Raw genomic sequence first — 19,036 nt, 5'->3', positions numbered from 1 at the left:
GAGCAAACCAGGCATCCAGGACTCAGGTTTTTCATTTAAACTGGAGAGGACTATGTGTACAGGATCAATAGGAATGCATGTTGCAGCAAATGCCATTCACGTTCATTTCCAGCTCACAACAACTGTCCTTGTTTGAGAACAGCCCCAACTACAGAGGGGGACCTGAAGTAATGATGTGCAGCATTGTTGCAGCTTAACCCTGACCTCTGGCCGCCTCCCAGGGGTAGACAATATATCTACACTGTACCAATTTTTGAAACTTGAACAGAGAGATTGAAGCTACCTGAAGCTGTTACCTTAATGGAGTGCATGTGTGCAAAGTCATTTCAGTCATATTTGACTCTGTGCGACCCTATGGACTGTAGCCCGCCAGGCTTCTCTGTCCCTGGGGTTCTCCAGGCAACAATACTGGAGTGGGTTGCCATACCCTCCTCCAGGGGATCTTCCCAACCCAGGGATTGAACCAGTGTCTCTTCACATCTCCTGCATTGGCAGGTGCTTTGCCACTAGTGCCACCTTAATAGCATTGTCCACATATTCCAGTTGCTGAGGCCTCCGTGGACTGGGACCCATGGAGACAGCTGCCATCATTAGGCTGCAGAGGTGAGGATGAAGGAGAGGTTCGCTGTTGCCTCGAGGCCTGGGCCTGGCCAGTGGGAGGCCATGGGGAGCGGTCTGGAGCTCTGTGGTACATAGCCCTCAGCCTGACCCTGTGCCCTTAGCTTACTTGCCAGGTCCAGGCTTAGGGCCTACAGGGCCCAGAGGACCCTAGTGAGAAGGTCCTTTCACTGCAATGTATGCTGGGAGCAGCACTGGGAGGCTGACTATTGGCAGAGTAGGACCTCCAACCTCCCACTAAGGTCTCGCAATAACAGGCACTAACAGCTGTGTGCCCACTCCACCCCATTACAATATTAATTATAGTGATATTATTATTCATGTTGATAAGTCTTTTGAAGAGGGTCCATAGGTTCCCAAAGAAGATTAACCAGAACGCGGGGGCGGGGCGGAGGGAGGAAACAAACATAGACGAGGAAATGAATATAATTCTCCTGATGCGGCAACCTTTTTACCAATCTTGGAAACATAAAGCTTAGCAATATATTCATGTTAAGGATCATACATCTCTTCTATCTTCCTCCTGTTTTACAACCTGCTTTGATCAACATTTTCTTAAGCTAGTAAGAAAGCTAACTGTAAGAGTTGAGATGGGAAACTGGCTTTAGGAACTTGTTGACAACATAAGCTAGGAGAGATAGTTTCAGACATCTGGCATCAATATTTTTAAAATAATAATTTCTGGATTTTTCTTTTTTGGCTGTTCCTGGTAGCTTGGGAAGCTTATAGAATCTTAGTTCCCCAACCAGGAATTGAATCCTGGGCCATGGCTATGACAATACCAAGTCCTAACGACTGGACTATCAGGGAACTCCCAATAATTTCTGGATCTTAAACAGCTACAGTTTGTTTCCAGTGTCCTAGAAATCCAATGGTGAAGAAGAATATCATATTAGGAACCAATAATATGAAAAATTTGATTGATTATGATCTAGCAGTCATGCTCATAAAATTCTAACTTTGCTGCTACTCAAGGTAGTCTATATAAGTATGCTATGCTATGCTAAGTCACTTCAGTCGTGTCTGACTCTGTGCGACCCCATAGACAGCAGCCCACCAGGCTTCCCCGTCCCTGGGATTCTCCAGGCACGAACACTGGAATGGGTTGCCATTTCCCTCTCCAATGCATGAAAGTGAAAAGTGAAAGTGAAGTCGCTCAGTAGACCTAGAATATCTGAGTTATGATAGAGATATAGGTTCCTAGTAATATTAGAGGTCCCTTGCCTTAAAGGACATCAAAAGATATCAGCATATGAATAAAGTATTAGTGTGGTTTTTTAATATCTAATAAAAATAACAAAAGGTATTAATTGTATTAAGTAAGTCCACTTAGTTAGGCAGCCCAACCACAGTATTCAGCAGGAAGATGAGTCTCTCCAACATAAATACTTAGTAGAACACACATGACTGCTATGACAGTGATCAGTGACAGGGTTTATGGATCTCTAAAATGTTAGGGTACGTTCCATGACTGAATTGCATTTTTAAAGTCCTTTTCCAAAATCTCTTTGAAAGTTTATTTTTTAACAGCCTAAATTAAGAGGTGACTTTATAAAAAGAATAGCAAAATTAAAATTTTCCTAAAATAAAAATTTAAAAGAGTAAAAATACCTGTTTTCCAAGTAGATTGGGTTAGATCAGTGCTTCTCAACCTCAGGTTTTATGCTTTTTGCTCCACCTTTTCTCTCAGTGCAGTTTGGCAATGTTTAGAAATGTTATGGTTGGCAAAACTGAGGAGGAAGGTGTTACTGGCATCTAGCAGCTAGAGGCAGGAATTCCACCAAACGTTTTACGATGTACAGAGCAGCCTCCTACAACAAGAATTATCCAGTCCCAATCGTCAATAGAACCGAGATTGAGAAATCCAGTGTTACAAGAAGGCCGTGTGATGCTATTAAACTTCAGTATAAATTCCAACTGAGAAATACCTTTGTGCTAACTTTCAAAATTACATTTGTTTTGAGGGAAAAAAGTCTTATTCACCACTTTTAAGTAACTTCTTACATTTTATCATTCATAAAATCCTTTCATTAATCTCATTTGCTCTTCACAGCTCTGATGAAGAAGTCACCTTTTTTCCCTGTTTTACTACCCAGAATGCTGTTGTGCAGAAAGAGCTAAGGTACTGGAGTGAGGTCACACAAGTTCAGCTTCTGGGTGGATAATCTAGTGCCCTGTCTGCCATCCTACAGCTGTCATACTCTTGTTCAGAACACTATAGAAAAGGGGATTTAAAATATTTTAAGGCAGGATATTGTGCATCTATATGGATATGACTCCAGAAGACAGATGTCATGTGCTTTAAGGATAGAGAATGGGAGAAGGACTGGTCTCAGCCTGGGTATTACCAGTCCAATACCATACATACTGGAAAGCAAGTATGGGAGGTAAGGAGCTAAAAGAACAATGACATTAGCCAAGCCAAGTGGAGGAACACAAACAGATCCCTAAGTTAGACCCTGATGCTGGGAAAGAGTGAAGGCAGAAGGAGAAGAGGCGACAGAGGATGAGGTGGTTGGATGGCGTCACCAATTCAATGGACGTGAACTCGGGCCAACTCCAAGAGAGGGTGAGGGACAGGGAAGCCTGGTGTGCTGCAGTTCATAGGGCTGCAAAGAGTCAGACATGCTTTGACCACTTAACAACAACCTCCCAAGTCTTCCCTGGCAGTCTAATGGTTAAGATTGCACACTTCCACTGCAGGGGCACGGGTTCAATCTCTGGTGGGAGAACAAAAGTCCTGAAAGGCGCAAGGTACAGCAAAAAATAAGGTAAAGTAGAATGACTACTTCTCTATGAACATCATTCTTTCCTGTATAAATAAGAAAAGACCCTTACAAAAACATAAAATGGACAAATGTGCTGAGTCTAACCAGAAAAAAATAAACCACACTCATTACTTTCAACAGAGGATTTGGTATATCCATTGCACAAATGATGGAAAAACTGAGAATTCAGGGATAAGCAACCACAAGAAGCCAATACACTTTTAAACAGGCCAGAGGGAGGAGACAGTATTGCCAGGGCTGATTCGGTGGTAGGCTTGTCCAGCAGAGTTGGAGCCTGGGAGATATCACAGTTGCTGCAGGGGAGGGTGCCTAAGGCAGAAAAAGAGGGGAATAATACACCAGCTTCTCCACTCCTTTCTTCCTTCCAGGATCCTGACAATGTCTCCTGTTGAATATCCAGCAGGAAGCCAGTTGACACAGGAGCCTGGGAAATAGTCTGCAAGAGCTGTTTAAGATGTGGAGCAGAGAGGGGAAAGGGCACTGGGTGGATGGGAAGGCAAACAGGTTCAGAATCATAGCATATGCCAAAAGAGGGACACCACGAATTAGTGCATGGCATTAAGTGAATAGTCCAGGACCTAAATCATGTTTTCCTTCAAGTAAAGGAAAATATATCTTAAGCCTACACTGGCTCAAACAAATAAATCAGTAAAATAAAAATTAAACTCAGAAAGTCAATTTGACAAATGAAGCGCAATATCATTTTGTATAAATACCCAGAGTTTTTATGGTTAAGTGATTACAACTGAGAAAAAGAAAAAAGAAAAGAAAGAAAACAGCTTTAATAGGTGTTCAGAAAGGAAGCTGGGCTTTTTCACACCTGTTTTGCACACAGTAGGCTCCACATTCAAAATAGAAGCAAATTCTTGCTGAGCTCTTGACAACATGAAAATAAAAACATGCATCACCTCTCCTCTTAAAATTGTAGACTGCAGCAGAACACAATTTTTAAAAGACTAGCCTAATTTTCTTTCTGGGGAAAAAAAATATTAAGAAAAGGAGACTGAAGAAGCAATACTGGTTCACTCTATGCACTGAATATTCATAATTCAATTTTAATAAATACATTGATATGATAGAGTCACTAGAATAAAATCCAGAAATCCTGGAAAGTAAAAGCCAAACTTCTAATGGCTATTTCAGCTAAGTAACAGTTAGTACTTAGAAGAGATATAATCTGGGGTAACTGTTGGGGACATTTTGGTTTCTTTGGTTTCTTGTATATAAATTCAATCTGCAATAAGGAATAATCAGGAAAACCTGCAGAGAAGTGTAGCAGTAAGGCCATGTGTCACAGAGGCATTAATAGTGCCTCCTTCAGGGAAGGAGATGCTCAAAACACAACACAGAGAAATGTGAGCAGGTACTTAAGTAGAAAAATGCAAAGTGTGATTTCTGGTAGTTATTCTGCTTTGGACACAAGTGGGCTTTGCTGGTCAGTCCTAGCAGACAGGGTAATACTGTACATCCAAACTGCAGTAGGAGACCTGTCTCATACAGTAGGGAGTTGGAGGGGGGTTGAGGGGGGTGGGGGAAGGCAGAGAGATGGATGGAGCTGCACATTTACAAAAGTCCATTCCAAAAACATCGTCACTGTCATACCCACAGGGTCAAGCAAACATATGCCATAGTTGAAAGCTGCAGTCTTGGGGGTGAGAGGGCTTCAAGACAATACCCCAAGGCCTTCAGTGGTGGAAGGAATGCTGTGAAAGGGAATCTATAGGATGATGATGCTGTGCAATCCAGACCAGCCAGCTAACACTGGGAACAGGGCTTCCCTGGTGGCTCAGCAGTAAAGAATCTGCCTGCCAATGCAGGAGAGGCAAGTTGACTCCCTGGGTCAGGAAGAACCCCTGGAGAAGGAAATGGCAACCCATTCCAGTATTCTTGCTGGGAAATCCCATGGACAGAGGAGCCTGGTGGGCTACAGTCCATAGGGTCGCAAAGAGTCAGACATGACTAAACAACAAGAACACATGTGAGCAGCATGGGTAAAAAATGAGTGTCCAAGGCAAGGATCAGAGAAACCCAGTTAATAAAAACTGGGGAAGAGAAAGATTTCAGTGATGATGAGATTGGAGGGAAAAGCCCTGAGATGGAGTCAAGTGTGGAAGGGCTTTCCTTCCCCCTCCCAGTGCCATTTTTTAATCCTTTTAAGGGTTCAGGTTCTCACTACAGGCACAGTGCCCAGGACCCGTAAGTTTTTCCAGGTTTTATCAAATTGTTTTGAGAGCTGGAAAAGAAAATGCCTTGGCTCTAAAATATATAGAGAATTGCAAAATGAAATTATTAAATATTTTGAAAGGAATATTAGATGAATCTCATTTTGCATAACAAAACATCGTATTTTTCATGTAAGATGTGGTTACATCTTTTCATGTTTGGGAAGCGGTCTCTATATCTAGGATTTATATAGCCCTAAAGTTGGCCCTTTTCCAGCCTGGCATAGTTCAAATAGAGAAGGTCAAGGGTGCTAAAACTTCAGCAGGGATGGACAGGCAGGGAGGGGGAGGCAAAAAAACCAAATCACCTAGGCTAGAAATGCAGGGAAGGGGAGGGAGGCTTGCAGGGAGGGTGTTGGGCAGGTACCTTCACAAAGGCTAGGCTTGACTGGGTGCTGGGATGTGCAGGCGCAGTGTCCCCAGATATGGATGGCACTGTCTGGTTTCTAATTTTGGAAATGGCCATACCAGGATTTCCAATCTGGCAAGCACGCTGGCGGCAAAGGGCTCTGAATAGCAGAGAAAACCTTCTGGAGGCAGGCGGCCACTCAGTGTGGTGTAGGGGTATGAATGCAGATTTGGCAACAGCTAGACAGCATGGCGTGGTTTCTAAAGCAGGGAGGCAGCAGAAGGTAAGACAGAACTCAATCCATCTGAGGCCGTAGGGCAGGAAGAAGCAGCAAGTCAAGGAACACTGAGGCCCGGAGATTCCAAGGTTCCTGGGTTCACTAGCATCTGATTGGCCCCTGGGCAGCCCCAGGAGTACCGCTGCAGCTCACCCTATGGGCCCTGGGGGACTTCTAGATTGCTGGTCTGGGAGCAGGGCCCAGTTCTAGATGCGGTCCCCTGTAGAAGGAGTCCTTAGTCTGAGTGAAACTGAAGCCCATCTGAGATCCCGCTGGAGGCAGGGCCCCTTAACATGTCCAGAGAAAATAGCCATGGGGCTGCCATTTCTTGAGTTAGGGTCAGAAGAAAGTGGAGTGATATGCCCCAATTTTGAAGAAGGTTAGAATCTGAGACCCACCCAGTGGGCGTGGCAGAGGCAGATATTTTGAATAAACTCCTCTAACCAGAAACTGCCCTGATAGGCATTAGGGTGTGTCTCTCTGGGAGGGGACCAAAGACCCTGACCTGGAGACATTGTGATGACTGAGCAGAGATAAAAGAGGAGACAGCGGCTGCACCTCTAGAGCCATTGGGGGCTGCTGCAGAGGCTGGTGATCCTGGCTGGAGAGCACAGTGGAGCGTTCCAGGCTTCCCCTGGGACTATCTCCAAGGACCAGAATCAACCGCAACTTCTCAGGTTACCTGGGAAGCTGAGAAGGGGCAAGGTCGGGGCACCAGCAGAGGAGAGAGAGTTTAGCTGGCCACGATGAAGAAGGGAGAGATCATCAGGGACTATTAGATCATGGCAGCAGCGACCGCCTGGATCCTGGCACAGTAAAAATATTTCCAGCAACCGTAAGTGACCTTGGGTGAGAGTTCTCAGGGTGCACCTAGAGTGATGCTCTAGGGGCCTTGGATAATCCTGTAGAAGAGATCATTTTTGTTGTTTTCTCACATTACATTGTGAATAGAGGACTTCCAAGTAGGGTAACCAAGATTTTTCCAAGACAATGTATTGTGTAGGTAGAGGTATTGCTGTCTCATTCATTGAGCATTATGGATCCAGAATCTAGGGATTATTGGTGGTTTAAGAGCCTCAAAATGTTTCAAACTTGGTTAAATTTAATATTCAGTTAAATTTCTAGAAAATGTAACATATGCCAACTAGTAAACTGCTGCAACTCAACTCTTACTCTCCACATGGTGATAAAACAACAAAAATCCTTTCTCCTACAGTAGACAGAGTATGCAAAGACCCAAAGCATTAAATACATGAATGTGTCTGAAACAAAGAAACATCTCAACATATTTGACATATCATAGCTGAGGACATGAAAATAAAAAATGTCAAGGAAGGACTTAAAAGACATAAAAGAACCTGTTCTCAGAGTTCTGGTGCCTATTCTGTTTTCTTGGAGTGATTTTTAAGTGATAAGTGCATCAAACTTGCCCTTTTTGGGGGCATAACTACACAAGAGTTCTAAGTATAATGCTAGAGTTCTTAGGTTTTTAGCTCTTTAAAAAGTGAATATTATAAATGTAAAAGTACTACAAAACTAGGAATTTATATGCAAGATGAAAAGCCAGAGATAAGACAGAAATGGAGACAAAGGGGAAAAAAATGAGATTACATGTAATTGACAGGCTATTCAACAAAGGTTTTAGTGTTTTCCTCCAGATAAAAGGCCTAATATCAACAACAGTGAAAGATAATTACCAAGAGTTTTCCTTTTCTTTCCACCTAAATTCCAAAAACTAAATGTTAAGTGTCTGATCACAAGTGTTAGCTTGTGAAAAGTAAGACCAGAGTGGTTCCCTTGAAAAAAATTTAAGATAGGAGGGAATATGGTTAGCAGAAGCCAGATCACTAGAAGAGAAGCATTTGGTGAACCACATTAGTAGGGTAAGGGTATGAGGCAAAATGTCCAGGGGAGCTCAGAGAGCATGTCACTTAGGATTCATGAAGGATACTGTTTGCTAATAAGCACATCGTTACTTCTGTTTTATCTCTAAACAGAATGTAATATTGGATTTATGAATTCTATAGGTTTTGACAGTTAGAATTGGACAATGATAGTACAAAATGGGGTGCTAGTATGGAAAACACTGGTAAGTCGGTTATGCCATGAAATGGAAAGAACTGTGATGTTTAATTTAGAAAAGAGGCATAAGATGCCACAGTCACTAAAACATCAAAGTGGAGTGCACGGATAGCTTTTCAGACAGAGTCTCATAGGGCTGAGTCAAGAAGATTCAAAATCTGGTCCTCCTCTGTGTGCATTAAGCTCAGAGAAGGAATGGCTCTTCTGATCTGTGCTAACTGCCAACCTGTTATCTGCAATAAGAGTTTCCGAATCAGCCACATCCACTGAGAATCTGACTGGTTTCCTATAGAAAACTGACAGTGAGCAGCAAAATCAGTTATAATCAAGTTTCTTGGCATCTAAAGAGTTGGATGGTAATGACGGCTAACGCCTTAAGCAATGCAAACTTGATACATGACTGGAAGCTCACTATGCTCTACACCAGTGATAAAGCTGTTACTTATTTCTATATTTTTAAAAAGTCACTTATGGCAGCACTAAACTAAAACCTCTTTTAATAATCTAGTTTTCTAATAGGTATCCAACAAGTAGGAAATCAAGAAAGGAAGTTCTTTAGGGGACTGGTAATAAATCTTTAATCTATGATGATCATAGAGTGATCTTTTACTCTGCCAAACTTTTCTTTTTTGTGGGGTGGGCATGCCCCGAGACTTGTGGGAACATAGTTCCCTCCCTCAAGGATGGAACCCGGGCCCTCCACAGTGAGAGCAAGGTGTCCTAACCCCTGGATTATCAGGGAATTCCCAATCACATTTTTATTAGCATTAGTTACAAGCCATATTCAGTTCAGTTCAGTTCAGTCATTCACTCATGTACGACTCTTTGTGACCCCATGGACTGCAGTACGCCAGGCCTCCTTGTCCATCATCAACTCCCAGAGTTTACTCATGTCCATTGAGTCAGTGATGCCATCCAACCATCTCATCCTCTGTCATCCCCTTCTCCTCCTGCCTTCAATATTTCCCAACATCAGGATCTTTTCAAATGAGTCAGTTCTTCACATCAGGTGGCCAAAGTATTGAAGTTTCAGCTTCAACATCAGTCCTTCCAATGAGTATTCAGGACTGATTTTCTTTAGGATCGACTGGTCGGATCTCCTTGTAGCCCAAGGGACTCTCGAGTATTCTCCAACACCACAGTTCAAAAGCATCAATTCTTCAGCACTCAGCTTTCTTTATGGTCCAACTCTTACATCCATACATGACTACTGGAAAAACCATAGCCTTGACTAGATGGACCTTTGTTGGCAAAGTAATGTGTCTGCTTCTTAATATGCTGTCTAGGTTGGTCATAACTTTCCTTCCAAGGAGTAAATATCTTTTAATTTCATGGATGCAGTCACCATCTGCAGTGGTTTTGGAGCCCCCAAAAAATAAAGTCAGCCACTGTTTCCCCATCTATTTGCCATAAAGTGATGGGACTGGATGCCATGATCTTAGTTTTCTGAATGTTGAGCTTTAAGACAACTTTTCCACTCTCCTCTTTCACTTTCATCAAGAAGCTCTTTAGTTCTTCTTCACTTTGTGCCATAAGGGTGGTGTCATCTCTTACAATTTACTGTTATTTTATCAGTGGATAAATTCACCAAATACTGGCAAAAAAGAATGATATATCCTAATACTGCAAAGAGAGCAAGTCTAGGGGAAAGACTATAATAATACCGTGAGAAGCAATTTGACATCCTGTGGGGGCAAGTATATTGAACCACTCCCCAACTAGAATTCAGTCAAGTATCAAGAGCCACCAAGTACCACTCATTTCTTAACTCACAGTTGGAAATTTATTGCAGTTCAATTCCTTGAACATATTACATTTATTAGTGCATAATAATGGTCAATTAAAGACAGTGCATGAGTGATAAGAGGTTGAGACAGCTAAAAGGCCTGGGCAAAAATTACATGTAATTTGTACTGTTTCTGTCACATACCATAAAGTTAAAACACACCCACAATGAGTACAGCAAATAATAGTATCTGGTTTTCTTCATGTTTGGAGAACATGAAATTCTGCACTAATATTTCCTCTCCCTACAGTCCCCAATACATCAATGCTCATTTTCACTTCTGTTTTTTAAAGTGAAGAAGTGAAGTGAAGTCGCTCAGTCGTGTCCGACTCTTTGCGACCCCAGACTGTAGCCTACCAGGCTCCTCTGTCCATGGGATTTTCCAGGCAATAGTACTGGAGAGGATTGCCATTTCCTTCTCCAGGGGATCTTCCAGACCCAGGGATTCTGTTTTTTAACTCTTTGCCTAAGGCAACTTTGAGACCTGATTATGCTGATCTTTTCTCCTTTCTGAAAATCTGGCTAGAGCTGCTTGTATTCCACGCACGTTTTTTGTGTTAAATACATAAATAAGATTACATTCTCTGAACTCCATGAGGCAGTCACCTCATCTCTTAAGACATTTGCTTAGCTATAGCTCTGTTTACCAACGTCCAGTCTCTGGATGCCTCCTGCTCTGCTATGCTTCTCAAGCATCCTTCAGCCGCCCCTGGGCGGACCCCCTCCCTTCCTAAGCCTGATAAGTTACGGCTCATCTCCTCCTATGGAAAAACGCTTCCACCGTGGCACTTCATTTGCCTACCAGACTGTTGTCTTTATCCCTATTAAGAGATTGTATACTCCTGTTTTGTTGTTGCTGTTTTTCCCTTTTGGCCGCACTGAGTGGCTTGCGGGAACTTAGTTCTTCACCAGGGATGGAACCCGCGCCCCCTGCAGTGGAAGCGCAGAGTCTTAACTACTGGACCGCCCGGGAAGTCTCCATACTGCTGTTTTTGTTTTAGGAAGTCATATACTTCTGAGCTCACATTTAGTTCTGAGCGATCGGTACAAATTGTATCTTGGCTTTTCAGCCTGGTACAGCCCTAAGAAAACAGTGCGCAGAAAACAGCAGCCGCCTCTCACACTGACCCTAGGTCAATTAGATAAGCTGTTAGGGGGGACCAGTGAGTTTTTTAGAAAAGTTTTATGCTGCACTGAAGCGGGGGAGTCCCTACCAGGCGAGGCTCGGCCGGGGATGTGGAGCGCGGCAGGCTGAGGGCCAGTGCCCGGCGCAAACGGCGCCGGCTACATTCAAACCACGGCGGCGGATCCGGCCCGGGCCGGAAGTGCTCGGCGCAGAAGGGAGGGAGGGAGGGACTGCCTCGCGAGCCGCCGCCGCCGCGCGCACGCGCGCTCGCGGGCTAGGGCTGGGGCTGGAGTCGCAACTCGGAAGCCGGGGCCCGGACGGGCCCGGAGTGGGGGGGCTGCGTGGGGGCGGGAGCGGCGGAGGCGGCCGCCCCTGGCGGCGGGTTTGTTTATCCCGGGGAAGAAGTTTAGGAGCGGGAGACAGGGGAGAAGGGCGGACTGGGGAGGAGGGATGCGGCTCGGCGGAGGCGGTCGCCACAGGGACTCGCCGCCATCACCTCAGCCGGAGAGGAGCCGCCGCTGGGACTGCCCGCCGCTACCCCTCACGTCCGGGTAGGTGCCCCTCCCCCGCCGCGGTCCCGGCCACAGCGGTGGTCGCTTGCTCCCCGCTCTTCCCTGGGACTCACCTGCACTGGAACCCAGCGGCCTCCTCCCGCATCTCGGCACCCTCCTCTTCCTCGGCCCAGGACCCCCGCTCCTGAGGTGTGCCTCCCGTCCCCCGGACCTCCCTAACCTCTCGAGTGTCTACTTCCCCTGGGAATCATCCCCTCCCCCATTGACTCCCTGCTTCCTTTTATCAGGATCCCCCCGACCTTCCTCCGCAAGCCTTGCCCCTTTGCCTGGCCCAGTCTCCCCCCTTTATAAACTGTAGACCTCCGCGCCCGCCCTTTAATACCTTGTCTGTTTCCCCACCCTGAGTCCTGCCTAGAGCGAGAAACTGCCCTCCACCCCCGCGTTCACGTCCATACCTCCTTATCCGAAAAGTATATACACTTGAAAGTATCTCCATTACCCCGTTTCACGATGAATTCTCAGCTCTCCAGCCGGACCTCTCGGTGCCTCCACCCTGGTGGCCCTGCCCTCAATCTCCCTACCCCCAGATATGCATTGCCCTCTCAGAATTCTCTCTCACCAGGGACATCAGACGGACTCTGCGGGTCAGGGTCCACGACGTCCTGACTTACCATCTTTCTGCTCCCTCTGCCATCATTTCCCCTCACTCTTGAATCTATGCATTTGTGTAACTGAATTACAGAAAGGCAAGGGGATGGGCAGGATTTTCTCCTTCAAAGCAGTAGGTCGAGTAGAAATAGGATTCACCTTCTGCTTATCCCAACTTTTGGCATCTTTCTCTGTGAATAGTGTCTTTCACAGCCAGACTTCTGAAGCTTCTGGTGCTTTGTATTTAAAAGACTACTGGGCCTATATTATTTCATTATAATACTCATCTTCCTAGTTTTTCCATAAAACTGATGAACCTCCTGTTTCTTAGACTGGAAATTTAACTAATAAAAAAGTTCATACTTTGAAGCATTACATCTCTCCTGTCATAATGGGGAAGGTGGAATATTTCGAATTATCATCCTACTATTTTGAGATAAATGGTGTCCAGTGCTTAAGAACTCAGACTCTAACTGAACTGTCAGGATCTAAATCCCTGCCTTTCCATCTACCATATCTGGCCTTGAGCAAGTTATTTAATCTCTTGGTGCCTCATATTCTTACAGTTGTAGAATGTGGATAGGAGTGTACTTCATAAAATGGTGGTGATAATTGCATAACTTAATTCAGGTAAGATACAACAGTGCCTGATAAAAGTTCAATAAGTGTTCTTTATCATCATTTCTTAGCTTGATTTGGCTATTGGTAGGTTAATTTTGAGAGAGGAAGTGGAGGGAAGGAAAGCTGTCTTTTGCTTTTTTTATTTTAACAGCTTTTTTGATGTAGGTATGATTCATATTTTGTTTCTGTATAAAGTAGTTCCTTCTGGTGTGAAGAGTATAGTTTTAGCTCCTTATTTTCAGGTAAGTTACCAGGCTATACGTTGTATCATTTTCAAGTTATCTATTTGGAAATTTAAAATTATCTTTGTTTTGGGAGTAACTGAAATTGTGCAGCATATTTATCATAGGGAAAAATGAGGATTTTACTGAGGAAAATTAAATACTCAAAACTGATAAGATACTTCATACCTGCTTGTCCTTTATGTTGAATTGCTACTAAGGCTAGAGCTTTGGCTTCATTCAGAAGACATTGCTTTTCTCTTGTTGACGGGTTTTATTCACATGACTGTGTCTTAATGTTCCCCAAGTTTTACTCTTTAAAATCCTGACTAATTTTGTCATATTTGCTCGCTTCCTGTGCATTGTTTTCTTGATACTTTTTTCAAACAACTCACTTCTTTGAAAAGTCCAAATAAGTTCTGTTAACTTAATGTTGTTATAAGTAGTAAAAGTTTGGAATCACAATTTGCTGTCCTAATTACACATAAAAACATGTGCATATGGAACTTTCAAATATTTTGCCTATGTATAGCTTAAAATTTTTTTTTTTTTGTATCACCAATGGAATGTTCTTTAAACTTTGGGTGACACTGCCTCTGCTGCTTATGCTATTCCTTGACCTAGAATAACCTTTGCTCTTTCCCCTGCATATCCAAATTCTACCTATCTTCCACCTCTTACTGTTTCCACATAGTTCCTGCCAACATTGGTTTCTATTTCTTGGCTTTCCTACTGTCTGTATTCTGCATTTTTGGCTTTAAATAATATAGACTCCCCCAGTTCAAGAAAAATGAATCTGGTAGAATCATACTTTTAAAGTTCATAGAAACTTTGAAGGGGTGGAATGAAATTAACAATTAGTAGCTACTTTGTGCTAAGCACTATTCCTTTGGTTTTGAAAAGAACCATTCTTTCCAAAAATATTTAATGAGCACCTACATCATGCAGTCCATGGGGTCGCTAAGAGTCGGACACAACTAGGCAACTTCGCTTTCACTTTTCATCTCATGCATTGGAGAAGGAAATGGCAACCCACTCCAGTGTTCTTGCCAGGAGAATCCCAGGGACGGGGGAGCCTGGTAGGCTACCGTCTATGGGGTCACACAGAGTCGGACACAACTGAAGTGACTTAGCATAGCATAGCATAGCATACATCATGCCAGACTTTGGGGAATACAAAAGAGCAGCCCTTTTCAGCAGGGGTTCCAGTAACTATCAGGCCCTATTGCTCTAAAGCATCCGAAGTATGTAATGAATTAAACTGCTCTTCAATGCACCTAGATTGGTGCTAGCTCTGCCCTATGCTGGAGAAAGAACTGAGGAAATAGTCACTTAACTCAGTTTCTGTAGGGTTTAAGTCCTCTGAGAAAAGTTCTATTAGAGAATAATAATACGGACTTTTTTTTTTTTTTTGTAATTTATATCTTAATGTGGCACTGACAGACAATAAGCAAGCAAGAAGATAAAATTATCTTCTAAGAGCGCTAGTAAAATGTTAAAGATAATGATAATCACTAATACTTCTAAAGCACTGGGCCAGCCATTCTTTCAAATGATTTATATATATTAACTTGTTTAAACCTCAACAATCCCCCTTTGAAGAGCCTTAATTATATTTCCATTTCACAAATAAGGAACCTGAGAATCAGATTACTTCCACAAAATCACACAGCCTAAGTAAGCAGTGGAGCCAGGTCATATGGTTGTAGAGTCTATTATCCTTTGTTGCCTCTCAGATCTTCCAGTTCTTCGTTGGTTACTTTAAACAAGATTCTTCACCTTTCTGGAAAAAAAAATTTATTTTGTAAAAATCTCAGCAGTGGGGTTTACCTGTCTTTTGTAATTAATCCTAGGGGTAGTGGGAAGCCATTGGAGAATGTCAAACAGCTGAATAAGTTGCTTAAATTTTTGCTTTAAAACCATCACTTGGCCGCTCTGTTGAGGACGTATTGGAGATAAGCAATAGTAAAAGCAAGGAGACCAGTTAGGCCAGTGCTTCTCAAACTTATCTGCGGTAAAGGATCTGTTTTGTTTTGTTTTACTTTATAGTTTGTGTGGTATTTTGGTAATGTACAATAAAATGGATATTGTGGCAGTGTCTGTCAAATTGCTCTAAAAATTTCTGAGTGCTCTCTGTTGCTGTATTTACCTTGTGTCACACCAGTAACAGAGTTTGTGGATCAGTATGGGTCTACAAATCACACTTTGAGCAGAACTGAATTCAGCTATTTTTGTAATTTAAGCAAAAGGTAATGAAATCTTGGTCCAGACTTGGCAGTGATAAAGTAGCTGAATTCGACAAATATTTGAGAAGTAAAGTTAATAGAATTAGGTGGTGGATTCGATTTGGAGGTCTAAGGAGAGGAGAAGGCTGATTTCCAGGGTTGGTGGTTCTTGTGCCTAATACAGGGGAATACTGGGGAGAGGAGAGCAGTTTTGTGTTAGTTTCTGGTAATAGAGGACATGCTGATTGTAGTTCAGTGGGGAATAATCAGTATATAGCTGTTAATGGATGTCTTAATGTGGAAGGTGGGGGATGAGATTGCCTAAGCAGAAAGTACATAGAGAAGATAAAGGAATGTGGCCCCCTACGACTCTTCAGTATTTAACATTGAGAAGAAGAAATGGAGCAAAGGGGACAGAGAAGATATAGCCAGAGGTTGAAGGAGATTTTCCTTAGCAACACTGAAGCCAAGGCAATAGACCAAAAAAGGAGGGTGTGGCTAATCTATGTTGATTGAAGCTGAGAAATCAATTAAGTTGGAAATTAGAACACAGGGCTTCCCTGGTGGCTCAGTGGTAGAGAATCCACCTACCAATATGGGAGATGCAGGTTTGATCTGTGGGTCAGGAAGATCCCCTGGAGAAGGAAATGGTTAACCCACTTCAGTATGCTTGCCTGGGAAATCCTATGGACACAGGAGCCTGGTGGGCTGCAGTTCATGGGGTCACAAAAGAGTGAGACGTGACCTAATGACTTAAACAACAACAAAGAGTACACATTGTATTTTATGGGCAAAACATTTTATGTCTCGGTTGCCTGTCCGTCCATTAACTATTTGATTATGAATTTTGTTTTTTGTTTTTTGAATTTTGTTCATTTAACTGTCTGCCAAAGCAACAGTTACAGATTTAGGGTAAAATGTTATCTATAACATGAGCCATGTCTTCCTTCCTGAGCTCAGAGCCATGTTTCTGTTTATCACTATCTGGGTGTTCTATAAGCATCTCAAACTCATTCATTCATTCATTTAGAATATATTCAAATAGAATATAGTTTTTAAGTACTATTTATCAAGTATTAACTATTATTAGAGTTTTCGAAATTCACTTAGACCTCAGAGTCTAGGGGCAGTGGACAGTTAAATGTTGTGTAGTGTGATTAGTGCTATCATAGCAGTTTATTCAGGTTGCCTTGTAAGCAGAGAGAAGGTGCCTTAGGGAAAGCTTTCAAAAGAAAGTAGACCATTGGGCAGTACATTTTGGAAGGACAAATGGAGGGATGGAAAGGGCAATGCAGGGGTAGAGGAGTTTATTTTGAAAGCTTGCAAAGGCAAGGGATTGTGGCCGTCACGTATGGGTGGTAGATGAGAGAGTTTGGCCATACCATCCAGAAGTTTGTTTCTTGAACTTGAACATCTTTCTGTTTGCTGTTTTGATTAATATCATCACTACCTATTTAGCCACCAAGCACGGAGATAGCTTCTGAATACTTTCAAAACATAAGGATTTTCTTTGTTATTGTCCTAGGTGGTGTTTTGTTTTTGCTGGTTAGCTTTATATTTTATAACCTATATTTATAGGATCATTAAGTAACTGATAGTATAACTTGAATATTTTGGTTATATTTTAATGGTTTTCTTTTTTTGGATGGGAGAAATTTTATACATACAACTTTTTCTCAAATTTAGAGAATTAAAATTAAGGCCTTGGTAAGGATTGCTAGGAGTTTACTCCTATCCATCAGATATATGGTCAGTGATCATACTTTGGGTCTCAGTGGAATAATAGCAGTCCCCTGATACCGTAAATGCTATTTTAGATAGTCTAAATGGTTACATCATAGTAGAACACAGTTTATTTTCAGGGATTCCTTCACAAAGAATGTTGTAATTGGCAAAACCTTAGTTGACAAGAAACAAGTGTATTAGAAAGAGAAATTATGTTAAAATGGGCTTTGTTGTTGTTCAGTCACTAAGTTGAGTCTGCCTCTTTGATTTCAGTTCACTCAGTCGTGTCTGACTCAACCCCATGGACTGCAGCACACCAGGCCTCCCTGTCCCTCACCAATTCCCAGAGTTTACTCAAACTCATGTCCATTGAGTAGGTGATGCCATCCAACCATCTTATCCTCTGTCGTCCTCTTCTCCTGCCTTCAATCTTTCCCAGCATCAGGGTCTTTGCAAGTGTGTCAGTTCTTCACATCAGGTGGCCAAAGTATTGAAATACTGACTCTTTGCAACCCCATGAACTGCAGCATACAAGGCTCCCCTGTCCTCCACTATCTCCCAGAGTTTGCTCAAGTTCATGCCTGTTACATCAACCATCTCATCCTCTGCCGTCCTCTTCTTTTGCCAGCATCAGGGAGCTCTTTTCCAGTGAATATTCAGGATTGGTTTCCTTTAGGATTGACTGGTTTGATCTCCTTGCGGTCCAAGGGACTTGAAAGCGTCTTCTCCAGCAACACAGTTCGAAAGCATCAATTCTTCGACACTCAGCCTTCTTTATGGTTTACCAACACAGTAAATAAAGGTTCTAGAAGACATCTGTTTTAAAAAAAACAGGATAGTCTCTATCAAAAATTTTGCTTCTGATAACCTTTCTTAAGTTTTTGTAGAAACATCATTAGATTATTCTAATCTGCTAAGGTAGTCTTCCTTCCATTTTATATTAAGAAAATTGTAACTTAAAAAAAAGTGCTTTTATTAGTTCCTACTGTCTTTTGCTCCTCTTCTCCCTGGCTTTTAGTTTTTTAAATCTTAATAAATTCTTGTACGACAACTATATATTTTTTGTATATTATGGTTCTTACAGGTACACTTTCCCAAGTCTTTTATTTATATATACATATGTAGAACTCTTCAGATATTCTTCAGACTTACCTACATGTTCTAAATGAGGACAGGATAATTATTAGCATTAAATTCTGAATTATATAACTATGTGAAATAGAACTTTACATACATAAAAAATAGTTTTTTAAAAATTTGATCTACAGATATAAAATAGCATTGCCTCAAACTATGGCTGGGATAGGTTGTTTATACACTTAAAGCATAAGTAATATAGGAATAAAAATAATTAAGAATAACAGATACAAAAGAAGAGAGGTTTCACTCTGCTATTAGGTGATGCAGTATCTCAGAGGTTGTAGTGTAACTGAAAAGTAGTATGAGGCTTTTAAAATCTTATTTGAAATTTAATACACCATTAAAGAAGATGCCATTGTTTCCTGTCTGGGTATATTTACAGAACAAATTTTCAGTTTTGTGAAAGTTCATTTCCCTCCTGCCCTATCAAAATTAAGTGATTTTTAAGGTAAAGTGTACAGTTGGGTTTTTTTTTAATTGAATTTTTTAGTTGTAATCTGGATGCAGTTTTGGTGTTTTAGTGGGAAATTACCCTGAAAGGTAGCTTTAACCACTAAGACAAAAGCAGACAAAGAAAAAATTGAACATTATTCATCCTGAAATTATCAAGGCAAATATTGACAGGAATATTTAAATAAATTGAATTTTTAAAAAACATTTGTTTATGGACTACACTAGTTCTTTTTTGCTGTGTG

The 19,036-nt window shown here is 42.1% G+C and overlaps 1 protein-coding gene and 1 long non-coding RNA gene across 9 annotated transcripts in view; one reads left to right on the top strand and one right to left on the bottom strand.

Moving 5' to 3' along the window:
* The window catches only part of LOC112442641 (uncharacterized), a 129,007-nt gene extending 115,759 nt beyond the window's left edge, over positions 1-13,248 (bottom strand). The window contains exon 1 of one of the 2 annotated variants that reach the window (XR_009491703.1): positions 11,875-13,248. This is a non-coding gene — a long non-coding RNA (uncharacterized lncRNA). Of the gene's footprint in view, positions 1-11,337; positions 11,448-11,874 lie in introns of those variants that run through there. The other variant, XR_003030872.2, reaches the window with a different exon arrangement.
* The window catches only part of SPOPL (speckle type BTB/POZ protein like), a 53,037-nt gene continuing 45,526 nt past the window's right edge, over positions 11,526-19,036 (top strand). For all 7 annotated transcript variants that reach the window (XR_009491688.1, XM_059878490.1, XM_005202525.5 and 4 more), the window contains exon 1: positions 11,526-11,800. The gene's annotated coding sequence lies outside the window, so the exon portion shown is untranslated. The remainder of the gene's footprint in view (positions 11,801-19,036) is intronic.

This window comes from Bos taurus, chromosome 2 (assembly GCF_002263795.3).
Source record: "Bos taurus isolate L1 Dominette 01449 registration number 42190680 breed Hereford chromosome 2, ARS-UCD2.0, whole genome shotgun sequence".
In the NCBI taxonomy this organism is placed as follows: domain Eukaryota; kingdom Metazoa; phylum Chordata; class Mammalia; order Artiodactyla; family Bovidae; genus Bos; species Bos taurus.
The sequence above is the reverse complement of the archived record's forward strand: the minus strand, read 5'-3'. Positions and strand labels throughout refer to the sequence as shown.